This window comes from Colobus angolensis, unplaced genomic scaffold (assembly GCF_000951035.1).
Source record: "Colobus angolensis palliatus isolate OR3802 unplaced genomic scaffold, Cang.pa_1.0 Scaffold5, whole genome shotgun sequence".
Classification (NCBI taxonomy): Eukaryota; Metazoa; Chordata; class Mammalia; order Primates; family Cercopithecidae; genus Colobus; species Colobus angolensis.
This window is the reverse complement of record NW_012118487.1, coordinates 34,274,898-34,288,176: the sequence shown is the minus strand read 5'-3', so window position 1 is coordinate 34,288,176 and position 13,279 is coordinate 34,274,898. Positions and strand designations below refer to the sequence as shown.

Here is a 13,279-nt window from a genome sequence, read left to right as displayed (position 1 = left end):
TTCTTTTCCCTGTCTCCTCTTCTCTGAGAGAAAAGTGATAATTTATTATTGAGATTGCAGATTGGGCCTTGACCCCTCCTTTGACAAAGAGGCAAAACAAAATAAAATAAAATTTTCATTAATGCATTCCTCTCTCCCCTTTCTCTGTCCCCTCCCCTTTCCTGTTCTCTATATCTCTGCTTCTGAATGTACCCTCAACTTGTTTCCAAATACTTCCTCCTGCACTGTCCCACCTGAACGTCTGCTAGGTAATGCCCTCTGCTCCCTTTTTGCCATCAACAGTCTCATTTCCTGAGAGACACTTAGCTCATCTAGTTGGTTAGAAGAAAACATTACGATTGATCTAATTCATATTGAAGTGTGAATGACTGAAAGCCCAATATATTTTCATTCCTTCATATAATTGCCTTTTAACCAAAGGGGTTTATTAATCCAAGTGAACACTTTCCACGTAGAATTCCCGTAAAGAATCTTGGGCTAGTTATTCCTCTGAGTGTCCCTCAGGGAATGACAATTTCTTCATAACTTCTGTCTTTCTCTTCAAGAGTAAAATGAAGAGAATTGTCAGTGATCTCATATTGGGTCTGCACTGGGGATTATACCCTCAGTGAGCTAGAGATGGGACAAGTTTAGGGACTGATTTTCTTAGAGGCAATCATTACCTGGTAATTTTCCTGGCAATTGAATTATGATCTTAGAAACAAATGCTTTTAAATAAAAGGTCAGCTGGGTATGGTGGCTCACGCCTGTAATCCCAGCACTTTGGGAGGACAAGGCAGGCAGATCACTTGAGGTCAGGAGTTCAAGACCAGCCTGGCCAACATGGTGAAACTCCATCTATACCAAAAAAAATTAAAAAGTACAAAATTTAGCCTGGCGTGGTGGTGCACACCTGTAATATCAGCTACTTGGGAGACAGGAGAATCGTTTCAACCTGGGAGGTGGACGTTGCAGTGAGCCGAGATTGCACCAATGCACTCTAGCCTGGGTGAAAGAGCAAGACTCCATCTCAAAAATAAACCAACCAACCAACCAACCTTCTGGTCTTGGTGGGCGGTAGTAGTAGCCCCAAGTTCTCAGAGATCTCAGTGCTGATCTGGGACGATGCCCGGGAGGGCAAGGACTCCAAAGAGAAGCTGGTGCTGGAGTTCACCTTCACTAAGCCAGTGCTTTCTGTGCGCATGCGCCATGACAAGATCGTGATGGTGCTGAAGAACCGCATCTGTGTGTACACCTTCCCAGACAATCCCCGAAAGCTGTTTGAGTTTGATACCTGGGACAACCTCAAGGGGCACTGTGACCTCTGCCCCAGCCTGGAGAAGCAACTGTTAGTGTTCCTGGGACACAAGTGTGGGAGTCTGCAACTTGTGGACCTGGCGAGCACAGAGCCTGGCACCTCGTCTGCTCCATTCACCATCAATGCACACCAGAGTGACATAGCCTGTGTGTCTCTAAACCAGCCAGGGACTGTAGTGGCCTCAGCCTCCCAGAAGGGTACCCTTATTCACCTCTTTGACACACAATCCAAGGAGAAACTGGTAGAGCTGCGCCGAGGCACTGACCCTGCCACCGTCTACTGCATTAACTTCAGCCACGACTCCTTCCTCTGGGCTTCCAGTGATAAAGGCACCGTCCATATCTTTGCTCTCAAGGATACCCGCCTCAACTGCCGCTCCGCGCTGGCTCGCCGTGGGCAAGGGCCTATCATTGGGCAGTACGTGGACCCTCAGTGGAGCCTGGCGAGCTTCACTGTGCCTGCTGAGTCAGCTTGCATCTGCGCCTTCTGTTGCAATACTTCCAAGAACGTCAACTGTGTCATTGCCATCTGTGTAGATGGGACCTTCCACAAATATGCTTTCACTCCTGATGGAAACTGCAACAGAGAGGCTTTTGACAAGTGCCTTGACATCTGTGATGATGATGACTTTTAAGGACCCTGGAGGCTGTGCTAGGGACCTGCAGTGGCAGACTGCAGAGCTGAGCCTTGGCAGTAGGGTGTGCTTGGAAGCCACCAGCCAGCAAGCGTTAATGGGGCCGGTGCCCACTTTCCACTCAGCAGAGCTATGTCTAAATAAAGAGCTCACTTCCCCCCAGCACTTCTTGATGACTGTGTGCCCCAAGGGCCAGGCCAGAGACCTAGGAAGGCAGCAACCCCTTGGGATCCCTAACCTGGAGGAAATTGTCAAGGACCCAGAAGGAGTGCCCTAATCCAACCTGGGGATTTTTAAAAAGCTTCCTAGGAAGAGATGATCTCTGATGTGATGAATACAAATAAAAGACCCCTAATGGCAAACAACAACAACAACAGAAAAACAACAAAAAACAGACAAACATCAGGTACTGTTGGTAATTTACATGTGCCATCTCACCAAATTTTCATAACAACCCTATGAAGTCCATTTCACAGAGACGATAACTTGCTCAAAATCATGCAGTTAGCAGGATGGCTCAGAATCTCTATTCATAACCACTATACATACTGCCTTTATTATGTTTCATGTTATCAGAAATGTTATCACTTTGGAATGTTATTTATCACAACAGACAAAACCTAATCAACAGACATCATCCTAACCTTCTAAAAGTCAATCTGAACAGTTTGACAAAATGAAAACTTAATGTAGACTAAGACCCCATTGTACCCAACCTTGCATACTCAAGGTTGATGAGGTACTATTCCTGCTGTTCTCTAGTTACTTGGTGAGGCCATCACTAATCTCAGCAGATTCTGGGGGTTTGAAGGCAGTGACCACTTGAATCAAAAAATAAAATGTTAACTACAATCAGAGCAAGTAACTGTATGATACTCCTTTTCCCCAGGACAAATGTTTCCACTATTTTCATTCTGATCCTTCAACAATGTGATTAGACTTCCTGGTCCCACTGCAAACCAGAGATGGAACTAAGTTCTCACAGTTTAAATCCTAAGGCCTTTCTTGAGAATAATAGCTAACACTGAGCATTTAACCAGGTTCTAGGCACTATATTCTGGGGATAAGAATTACCTCCATTTAATAAAAGTGAAAACTGAGTCTTGGGAGATCTGCTCAGTTATAAAGATAGCATGTGGAAGAATTAAGATTTGAATCCAAGTCTGTCTGACCGCAAAACATTTGCCCTTGCAAACCACACTACATTGCTCCCATAATATGGATGGTAGGCATGACTGAATTGTGCTGAGCCCCGGGAATCAGTGAACATAGCTTTGGATTTGAGGCACGTGGGCCACAGTTGATGGCTGCCTTGAGACAATCCAGAAGCTGATTTATGGCTGTGATTCATAGTGGGTCCTTTAGAGCAGGAGTCCCCAACCCCAGGGTACTGGTCTGTGGCCTGCTAGGAACCAGGCCGCACAGCAGGACATGAGAGGCAGGTGAGTGAGCATTACTGCCTGAGTTCTGCCTCCTGTCAAATCAGTGGCAGCATTAGATTCTCATGGGAGCATGAGCCCTATTGTAAACTGGGCATGCAAGGGATCTAGGTTGTGTGCTCCTTATGAGAATCTAATGCCTCTGAAACCATTCACCCCACCTCCCTGATCTGTGGAACTGGTCCCTGGTGCCAAAAAGGTTGGAGACTGTTGTTTTAGAGCCAGTATAGCATATTTTTAAGATACTATATTTTAGTATTATGCAATAAATAAATGAAAAATTTGCAATGAAGAGTTCTTGCTATGTTGCAGGTCAGGGATGATGATGATGATGGTGATGATGCTAGCTAACAACAATTGAATTCCTTCTTTTTGTCAAGCATTCTGTTAAGTGCATTATATGCATAACCTCATTTAAACAGGAAAGAAAATCAACTGTCATTTGAGTGGTATCCTGTACTTGAGCCATTACTCAATCATCATTTGACTTCCTTCTTGGACTTAAAATAGTATATGGCATTGTTTCAGGCAAGATTTGTTGTTGCTTAAAATTCTCATTTGAGGCAATTGTACCTGAATTGTGCAATGCATTTGGGCAATATTTGTATGAAGAAACCATGTGACAAAATGGGAACATGCACACACACACACAAAACAAACAACAAAAAATAAATAAAAATAAAGAATTCAGCCTTTTCAGGAGAATTGCATAAACCCAGGATGCAGAGGTTGCAATGAGTCGAGATCATGCTACTGCACTCCAGCCTGGGTGAATCAGCGAGACTCTGTCTCAGAAACAACACAAAATTCAGCCTTTTGTATTATTTGAGTGTTTGGTTATGCTCTCATGGAATAACAAGGTTATGAAGAATGGGAAGTTGGTTTATGGAGATCTAGTGAAATGCATGGCATGTGGGCTTTGAAATCAAATGGAGGTTCCAATCCCAACTATGTTACTTGGCAAGTTTGTGAACTCTTCTGAGCCTCTTTGACTAAAATGCAGATAATACCTGCCTCATAGGCTTCTTATAGGATTAAACAAAAACACTTAAAACAACCAGAAGAGATCTTAGCTCAAGATAGGGTCTCAACAGAAGTAATTGACTTCCACTCCTCAACTTTACTTTGGATTCTACCTGCCAAACTGTACAATGTTTACTGACTTCTCCTTCCTTCAGCCTCTGTTCTAGGTCCCATTTTTACAGTTTTGTATTTCCTAATAACTTTTATTTACTCATTTATTTATTCAAAGGTATTTACTGAACAACTGCTATATATGAGGTACTAGAATAAGCACTGAGGAGGCAATGGTAAGCGAAACCAAACAAAATTCCTGGTTATGGAGAGAGACAGGCATTAATCACACAAGAAGGAAGAAAGCTACAAACTGAGCCACATGCCTTGAAGGAAAAGATCACATCTCTAGACCGAAAAGTGAGGGAAGTGAAGTTGGGTGGGGGTCTGAAGAGAATGAGCATGGTCTATAATAGGTGGTGCTAGTGCTAGTGGAGGTGGTGGTGATGGTGGAGTTGATGGTGGTGATGGAGGCAGTGATGATGATGGAGGTGATGGTGATGATAAGGTGGTGGTGATGGTGGAGTTGGTGGTAATGGAGGTGGTGATGATGGTGGAGTTGATGGTGATGATGGAGGTGGTGGTGATGGTGCAGCTGATGGTGATAAGGTGGTGGTGATGATGGAGTTGGTGATGATGGAGGTGGTGGTGATGGTGGAGTTGGTGGTGCTGATGGTGGAGTTGATGGTGATGATGGAGGTGGTGGTGATGGTGCAGTTGATGGTGATAAAGTGGTGGTGATAGTGGAGTTGATGGTGATGATGGAGGTGGTGGTGACGGTAGAGTTGATGATGGTGATGGAGGTAGTGGTGATGGTAGAGTTGATGGTAATGATGGAGGTGGTGGTGATGGTGGAGTTGATGGTGATGATGGAAGTGGTGATGATGGTAGAGTTGATGATGGTGATGAGGTAGTGGTGATGGTAGAGTTGATGGCAATGATATGGTGATGGTGAAGTTGATGGTGATGATAAGATGGTGGTGATGGTGGAGTTGATGGTGGTGATGAGGTGGTGGTGATGGTGGAGTTGATGATGGTGATGGAGGTGGTGATGATGGTGGAGTTGATGGCAATGATGTGGTGGTGGTGATGATAGTGGAGGTACTGGTGATGGTGAAGGGAATGTGGTAGAAAGTAGCATTCAAAACAGAGGGAATAGTATATTCAAAGAATTGGTAGAGGTGGAACCTCTGCATGTCTGAGAAGCTGAAAGACTAGTGTGGCTGGCATGTCGATGGTGAGAGAGAAGGAGCAGAGATCAAAAGGAAAGTAGAATCCACACCACAGACCCTGGAGGGCCTTGTAGAATATGTTAAGCATTTGAATCCTAATCCTAAGAACTAAATGCCACAGAAAAGCTTAAACATGGGGCGAGGTGTGGTGATCAGATTTGCATTGTGAAAAGATCATTCTAATTCTTTATGGTCCAATAATGGTAGCTACTAGCTACACATGGCTACTGAACACTTGAAATATTGCTAGTTTTAGTAGAGATGTAAAATATTCACAGGATTTCAAAGACTTAGTATAAAAAATGTAAAATATGTCATTAATTTGAAAATATTAATTATATCTTGAAAAAATATTTCAGATTAAATGTAATTAAATTAAAAATTATTTATAAAAACAATTACTAGGCCAGGTGTGATGGCTCATGCCTCTAATCCTAGCACTTTGGGAGGCTGAGGTGGTAGGATTGCTTGAGCCCAGGAGTTTGAGACCAGACTGGGCAACATAGGGAGACCTTGTCTCCAATAAAACAAACAAAACAGTTAGCTGGATGTGGTGGTGCACACCTATGGTCCCAGCTCCTTGGGAGGTTAAGGCAGGAGGATCACTCGAGCCCAGGAGGCCAAGATTGCAGTGAGCCATTATCATGCCATTGTACTCCAGTCTGGGTGGCAGAGAAAGACCCTGTCTTAAAAACAAACAAACAAAACCCATTTCTCCCACACCCCAAAAAACCAATTACCTGTTTCTTGTCAACCTTTTAAAATATAGCTATTAAAAATTAGAAATTGGGGGTGGGCGTGGTGGCTCACACCTATAATCCTAGCACTTTGGAAGACCAAGGCAGGTGGATCACTTGATGTCAGGAGTTTGAGACCAGCCTGGCCAACATGGTGAAACCCTGTCTCTACTAAAAATACAAAACTTAGCCAGGCATGTTGGTGGGTGCCTGTAATCCCAGTTACTCTGGAGGCTGAGAGAGGAGATTTTCTTGAACTCAGGAGGTAGAGGTTGCAGTGAGCCAAAATCATGCCACTGCACTCCAGCCTGGGTGACAGAGTGAGACTCCATCTCAAAATAATTATAATAAAAAAATTAAAAATTGCATATGTGGCTCCCATTGTATTTGAACTAGATGATGCTACTCTAAGTGCAGTTTGGAGAAGGTGCTACAGAGAAGGCACAGTAGATGAGAACATTTAGGAAGTTGTTTTTGTACTCCAAGAAAGAGAGGAGGAGGTAGCTTGAACTAAGATGATGGCAGTGGGAATAAAAAGAGTTGGATGAATTCAAGGTAAAATCAGCAGGACTAAGAGCTGTAGCAGATGCATCCGGATGGATGGGGAGCTTCATGTTGAAATACAGAACACCAGAAATAAATCAGCCTTGGTGATATGATTTGGCTCTGTGTCCTCATCCATATCTCATCTTGAGTTATACTCCCATAATTCCCAGGTGTTGTGGGAGGGACCTGTTGGGAGATAATTTGAATCATGGGGACCATTTCCCCCATACTGTTCTCATGGTAGTGAATAAGTCTCATGAGATCTGATGGTTTTATAAGGGGTTTCTGCTTTTGTATCTTCCTCATTTTCTCTTGCCGCTACCATGTAGGAAGTGCCTTTCACCTCCTGCCATGATTCTGAGGCCTCCCCGGCCACGTGGAACTGTAAGTCCAATTAAACCTCTTTTTCTTTCCATTCTCGGGTATGTCTTTATTAGCAGTGTGAAAATAGACTAATATAGTAAATTGGTACCAGTAGAGTGGGGTGCTGCTGAAAAGACACCCAAAAATGTGGAAGCAACTTTGGAACTGGGTAACAGGCAGAGGCTGGAACAGTTTGGAGGCCTCAGAAGAAGACAGGAAAATGTGGGAAAGTTTGGGACTTCTAGAGACTTGTTGAGTGGCTTTGACCAAAAGCATGATAGCAATATGTACAATAAAGTCTAGGCTGAGGTAGTCTCAGAGGGAGATGAGGAACTTGTTGGGAACTGGAGCAAAGGTGACTCTTGTTATGTTTTAGCAAAGAGACTGGTGGCATTTTTTCCCTGCCCTAGAGATTTGTGGAACTTTGAACTTGACAGAGATGATTTAGGGTATCTGGCAAAAGAAATTTCTAAGCAGCAAAGCATTTAAGAGGTGACCTGGGTGCTGCTAAAGGCATTCAGTTTTATAAGGGAAGCAGAGCAGAACATTTGCAGCCTGACAATATGATAGAAAAGAAAAACCTATTTTCTGAGGAGAAATACAAGCCACTGCAGAAATTTGCATAAATAATGAGGAGGCGAATGTTAATCCCCAAGACAATAGGGAAAATGTCTCCAGAGGTCTTCACAACAGCCACTCCCATCACAGGCCCCGAGGCCTAAAAGTAAATGGTTTCGTGGGCCTGGTCCACGGTCCCCATGCTGTGTGCAGTCTAAGGACTTGGTGCTCTCTGTCCCAGACACTCTAGCCATGACTTAAAGGAGCCAAGGTACAGCTTGGGCTGTTGCTTCAGAGGGTGGAAGCCCTAAGCCTTGGCAGCTTCCACATGGTGTTGAGCCTGTGGATGCACTGAAGTCAAGAATCGAGGTTTGAGGAACCTGTACCTTGGATGTCCAGGCAAAAGTTTACTGCAGGTGCAGGGCCCAAATGGGGAACCTCTGCTAGGGTAGTGCAGAAGGGAAATGTGGGGTTGGAGCCCCAACACAGAGTCTCTACTGGGGCACTGCCTAGTGGAGCTGTGAGAAGAGGGCCATTGTCCTTCAGACCCCAAAATGGTATATCTGCCAACAGCTTGCACCATGCAACTGGAAAAGCCACAGACACTCAACACCAGCCCATAAAAGCAGCCAGGAGGGGAGCCATACCCTGCAAAGCCACAGGGGCAGAGCTGCCTGAGTCCATGGGAACCCCCCTCTTGCATCAGCATGACCCAGATGTGAGATGTGGCATCAAAGGAGACCATTTTGGAGCTTCAAGATTTGAGTGCCCTTCTGGATTTCAGACTTGCAAGGGGCCAGTAGCCCTTTTCTTTTGACCAATTTATCCCATTTGGAATGGCTGTATTTACCCAATGCCTCTATCCCCATTGCATCTAGGAAGTAACTAACTTGCTTCTGATTTTACAGGCTCATAGGTGGAAGGGACTTGCCTTGTTTCAGATAAGACTTTGGACTGTGGACTTTTGAGTTAATGCTGAAATGAGTTAAGACTTTGGGGAACTGTTAGTTTTGAAATGTGAGGACATGAGATTTTGAGAGGCCAGGGGCAGAATGATACGGTTTGACTCTGTGTCCCCACCCAAATCTTATCTTGAATTGTACTCTCATAATTCCCACATTATGGGAGGGACCTGGTGGGAGATAATTTGAATCATGGGGACAGTTTCCCCCATACTATTCTCGTGGTAGTGAACAAGTCTCATGAGATCTGATGGTTTTATCAGGGGTTTCTGCTTTTGCATCTTCCTCATTTCCTCTTGCTGCCACCATGTAAGAAATGCCTTTCACTTCCTGCCATGATTCTGAGGCCTCCCCAGCCATGTGGAACTGTAAGTCCAATTGAACCTCTTTTTCTTTCCAGTCTCAGGTATGTCTTTATCAGCAGTGTGAAAAAGGACTAATATACCTGGCAAAAAATATTTTGAGCTCAGATTGGGACATATTGAATGTGCATGCTCTGAGACACCTAAGCAGACAAATGTCTCAAGTAGGCAGTTGCCTATCTAGATCTGGAGCTCAGGTGAGATATTTGGGCAAGAGATTTAAATTGGAAAGTTATTGGGTTATGGACAGCATAAATGAAATTCATTAAGAAGAAAGCAGCCCGTGAGAAGTGGCCTCAGACCTAGACTTGGGAAATGGGGCAGGGAAGGATAACCTTGAAAAAGAGGGTTTAAAGGAAAGACTAAGTATATGGGCTCATACAAGCAAAAGGAGAGAATGTTTAAGAAAGGAGTGGCCAGCTGGGTGCAGTGGTTCACAACTGTAATCTCAGCACTTTGGGAGGCCAAGGGGAGTGAATCACCCGAGGTCAGGAGTTCCAGACCAGCCTGGCCAACATGGTGAAACCCCATCTTTACTAAAAAAAAAAATTAGCCAGGTGTGGTGGTGCGTGCTTGTAATCCCAGTTACTTGGGAGGCTGAGGTAGGAGAATTGCTTGAACCTGGGAGGTGAAGGTTGCAATGAGCCGATGAGCCAATCAGCCTGGGTGACACAGCAAGACTTTGTCTCAAAAAAAAAAAAAAAGAAAAAAGAAAAAGAAAGGAGCGGCTAATCACATCTGCTCTGAGAGGTTAAATAACACCAGGACCAAAAATTGTCTGGGGGAGTGAGCAATGCAGTGGTCCCTGGTAACCTTTGCAAGTGCTGTTTGGATGGAGTGATGAGGTGGAAGCCAGACTGGAATAGAGGGAAGACTGGGTAAAAGGAGAGGAGATAGAGACAGTAGGTACAGAAAACTCTTTAAAAGTGTTGGGCTGTGAAGTGGAGAGAGAGAGAAAGAGAGAAGCTTGAAAGAGACCAAAAAGATTTTTTGCTTGTTGTTCATTTTAAAAATAAATATGGAAAGCTTGAGCATGTGTGAATATTGGTAGGAATGGTCTGGATAAGATGGAATAGTAGAACACAAGAGAAAAGGGAGGGATAATAAGCAGAGCATCTAGATAACATCTACATAGGACAAGTGGGTACCAAGCATCCTCTGAGGTCCCCTCTTCTACTGTGGTAGGAGGGTGGAGGGGGTGTGTGGGTAGAAATTCAGGTCTGGGAAGTTAGAATTTCTCTAGATGGCTTTAATTTTCTCTGTGAAATAAGCAATAAAGTCATTCCTGGAAAGGGTATGAGGAGGCAGAGGCTGCTAGTGGCTGAACAAGAGTGTAGTAAACTTGAGAAAGCATTGCAGGAGTTGCAAGAGAGCTGGCTCAAGAAGTGCAGTAAAGTGCCTGGTCTCCTCTAAGAAGGCAGGTCACAGGGTTCTTTTAGGTTGGGGGTTTTGTCATATAGGGACATAAGGAAAAGAGACAGTGGTGGCTCCAGAATTTCTATTTGGTAGAGCTTTAGAAGAAGCAATCTGATTTGGGGATAGGAGGGCTTGAAGCATCTTGTACAGTATTTTACATTAGGTATATTAAGAAAACATCAATTGTTCATACAGAAGAACAGGGAAGATGCAGGAAAATTGAGACTGAGGTAAAGCCCTCTCCTGTAATCTTGTGTTCACCAACACCACTGGAAAGAGAGTTTCTGGTTTTGGCAAGGGTGACATGGATATTCTGAAGCCTGGGAGCTCTTCCAAAAGTCAGTAGGAAGGGCTGTGCACTGTCTGAACTTCCCTGAAGTAGTTCATTCCAGCATACCTGGCAGCTGGCATTCATGTTCAGACCATCCGGTGGCAACACTCACAATGGCTTTTTTCCCTATAAAAAGGGGTCAGATATCTCTTTTTTGCAATTAGCAATTTGGGGGCCAAGTATGACTCCCTATAGTATGCTATGAGAATGGGAAACCCAGGGATCTGCTGATTCTTCTGCTGTGAGCTCTAACTTGAACCAAGTGTTTGAGAAGAATGGAGGTAACAAATGGATTGGAGAGAGGAGGGATCAGTGGACACTGATCAAGATGTAGGAAGTTTGAATGAGTCATTCTGAAGGCTGGTTAACTGTAGGTAATGACAAAGTCCAGGGCGTGGCTGAAGTGGCATAGAGGAGAAGATCCCTGCAGAGGAGGATGTAAAGGAACTGAGCAGCCAGGGTGTTGGGCAGGTAATCTTTGGGAACACTGAAGGCATTGGGTCTCCTGGAAGATCTTGAGAAGAAGACTCTGAGCAGGTCCTAAAGTCTTCAGAAAGTAAGAGGAGTAACTAGGAGGTCAGCAGATGGTGACAGAGGTTGAAGGGCATGAGGACAATGTGGTGCAATGGCATGAGACCAGAGCCTCATGGGAACTGGTTTTCTTACACCATGTTGCCCAGGCTGGTCTCAAACTCTTGGCCTCAAGTGATCTGCACAGATGGGCCTCCCAAAGTGCTAGGATTACAGCTCTAAGCCACCACACCTGGCCTATCTTTAGTTAATTTTTTTTTTCTAAGACAGAGTCTGGCTCTGTAACCCAGGCTGGAGTGCAGTGGCTTGATCTTTGCTAACTGCAACCTCTGTCTCCTGGGTTCATGCGATTCTCCTGCCTCAGCCTCCTGAGTAGCTGGGAATACAGGCACCTGCCACCATGGCTGGTTAATTTTTGTATTTTCGGTAGAGATGGGGTTTCACCATGTTGGCCAGGCTGGTCTGGAACTCCTGATCTCAGGCGATCCACCCACCTCGGCCTCCCAAAGTGCTGCGATTACACATGTGAGCCACTGTGCCTGGCTATTTTGAGTTTTTAAAGGAACCTCCATACTGTTTTCCATAGTGGCTGTATTAATTTACATTCCTGCCAACAGTGTACAATGGTTCCCTTTTCTCCATATTCTTACTAGCTCTGATATTCTGTCTTTTTGATAAAAGCCATTCTGACTGGGTGAGATGGTATCTCATTGTGGTTTTGATTTGCATTTCTCTGATGATTCATGATATTGAACATTTTTTCCTATACCCATTGGCCATTTGTATATTTTCTTTTAGGAAACATCTATTCATATCTTTTTTCCCATATTTTAATCAGGCCTTTTTTTTTTTTTTTTGCTATGGAGTTGTTTGAGCTTCTTATGTATGCTGGTTATTAATCCCTTGTCAATGGATAGTTTGCAAATATTTTATTTCATTCTGTGAGTTGTCTCTTTATTTGGTTGTTTTTCTTGCTGTGTGTAAGTTTTTTAGCTTGATGAAGTTCCATTTGTTTATTTTTGCTTTGATTCTCTGTACTTTTGAGATCTTATGTAAAAATTCTTTGCCCAGACCAATGTTCTAGAGTGGTCCCTAAAGGTTTCTTCTAGAACTTTCATAGCTTCAGGTCTTAGACATAAGTCTTTAATCCGTTTTTATTTGATTGCTGTATATGGTAAGATATAGGAGTTTAGTTTCATTCTTCTGCATATGGATATCCAGTTGTCTCAGCACCATTTATTGAAGAGACTGTGCACTCCCCGTTGTATGCTCTGGTGCCTTTGTCAAAAATTAGTTGCCTGTAAGTGTGTGGATTTATAGCTGGGTTCTCCATGCTGTTCCATTGGTCTGTGTGTCTTTTTTTAAATGCCAATATCATGCTGATTTTGTTACTATGGCTTTGTAGTATATTTTGAAGCCAGATAGAGCTATGCCTTTGGCTTCATTCTTTTTGCTCAGGAGTGCCTTGGCTATTCAGAGTCTTTTGTGGTTCCATATAAATTTTAGGATTGTTTTTCTATTTTTGTGAAGAATGTCATTAGTCTTTTCATAGGGATTGCACTGAATCTATAAATTGTTTTGAGTAGTGTTGTCATTTTAACAATATTCTTTCAATACATGAGCGTGAAATATCTTTCCATTTTTTGGTGTGTGTTCTCTTTAACTTCTTTTTCCAGTATGTTATGATTTTTCTTGTATGGGGAAATGAAATTGGTTTCTTTATTTCTTTTTCAGATAGATTGTTCACTGTTAGTATACATAAATGCTACCAATTTTTTTTTTTTTTTTTTTTTTTTT

The 13,279-nt window shown here is 43.5% G+C and overlaps 1 pseudogene across 1 annotated transcript; it reads left to right on the top strand.

Moving 5' to 3' along the window:
- The first annotated feature begins 1,019 nt into the window (after positions 1–1,019).
- On the top strand, positions 1,020–2,093 carry LOC105524526 (annotated as a pseudogene). Its single transcript, XR_001003775.1, has one exon. The product of XR_001003775.1 is annotated as a WD repeat domain phosphoinositide-interacting protein 4 pseudogene (transcript).
- The last annotated feature ends 11,186 nt before the right edge of the window (positions 2,094–13,279 follow it).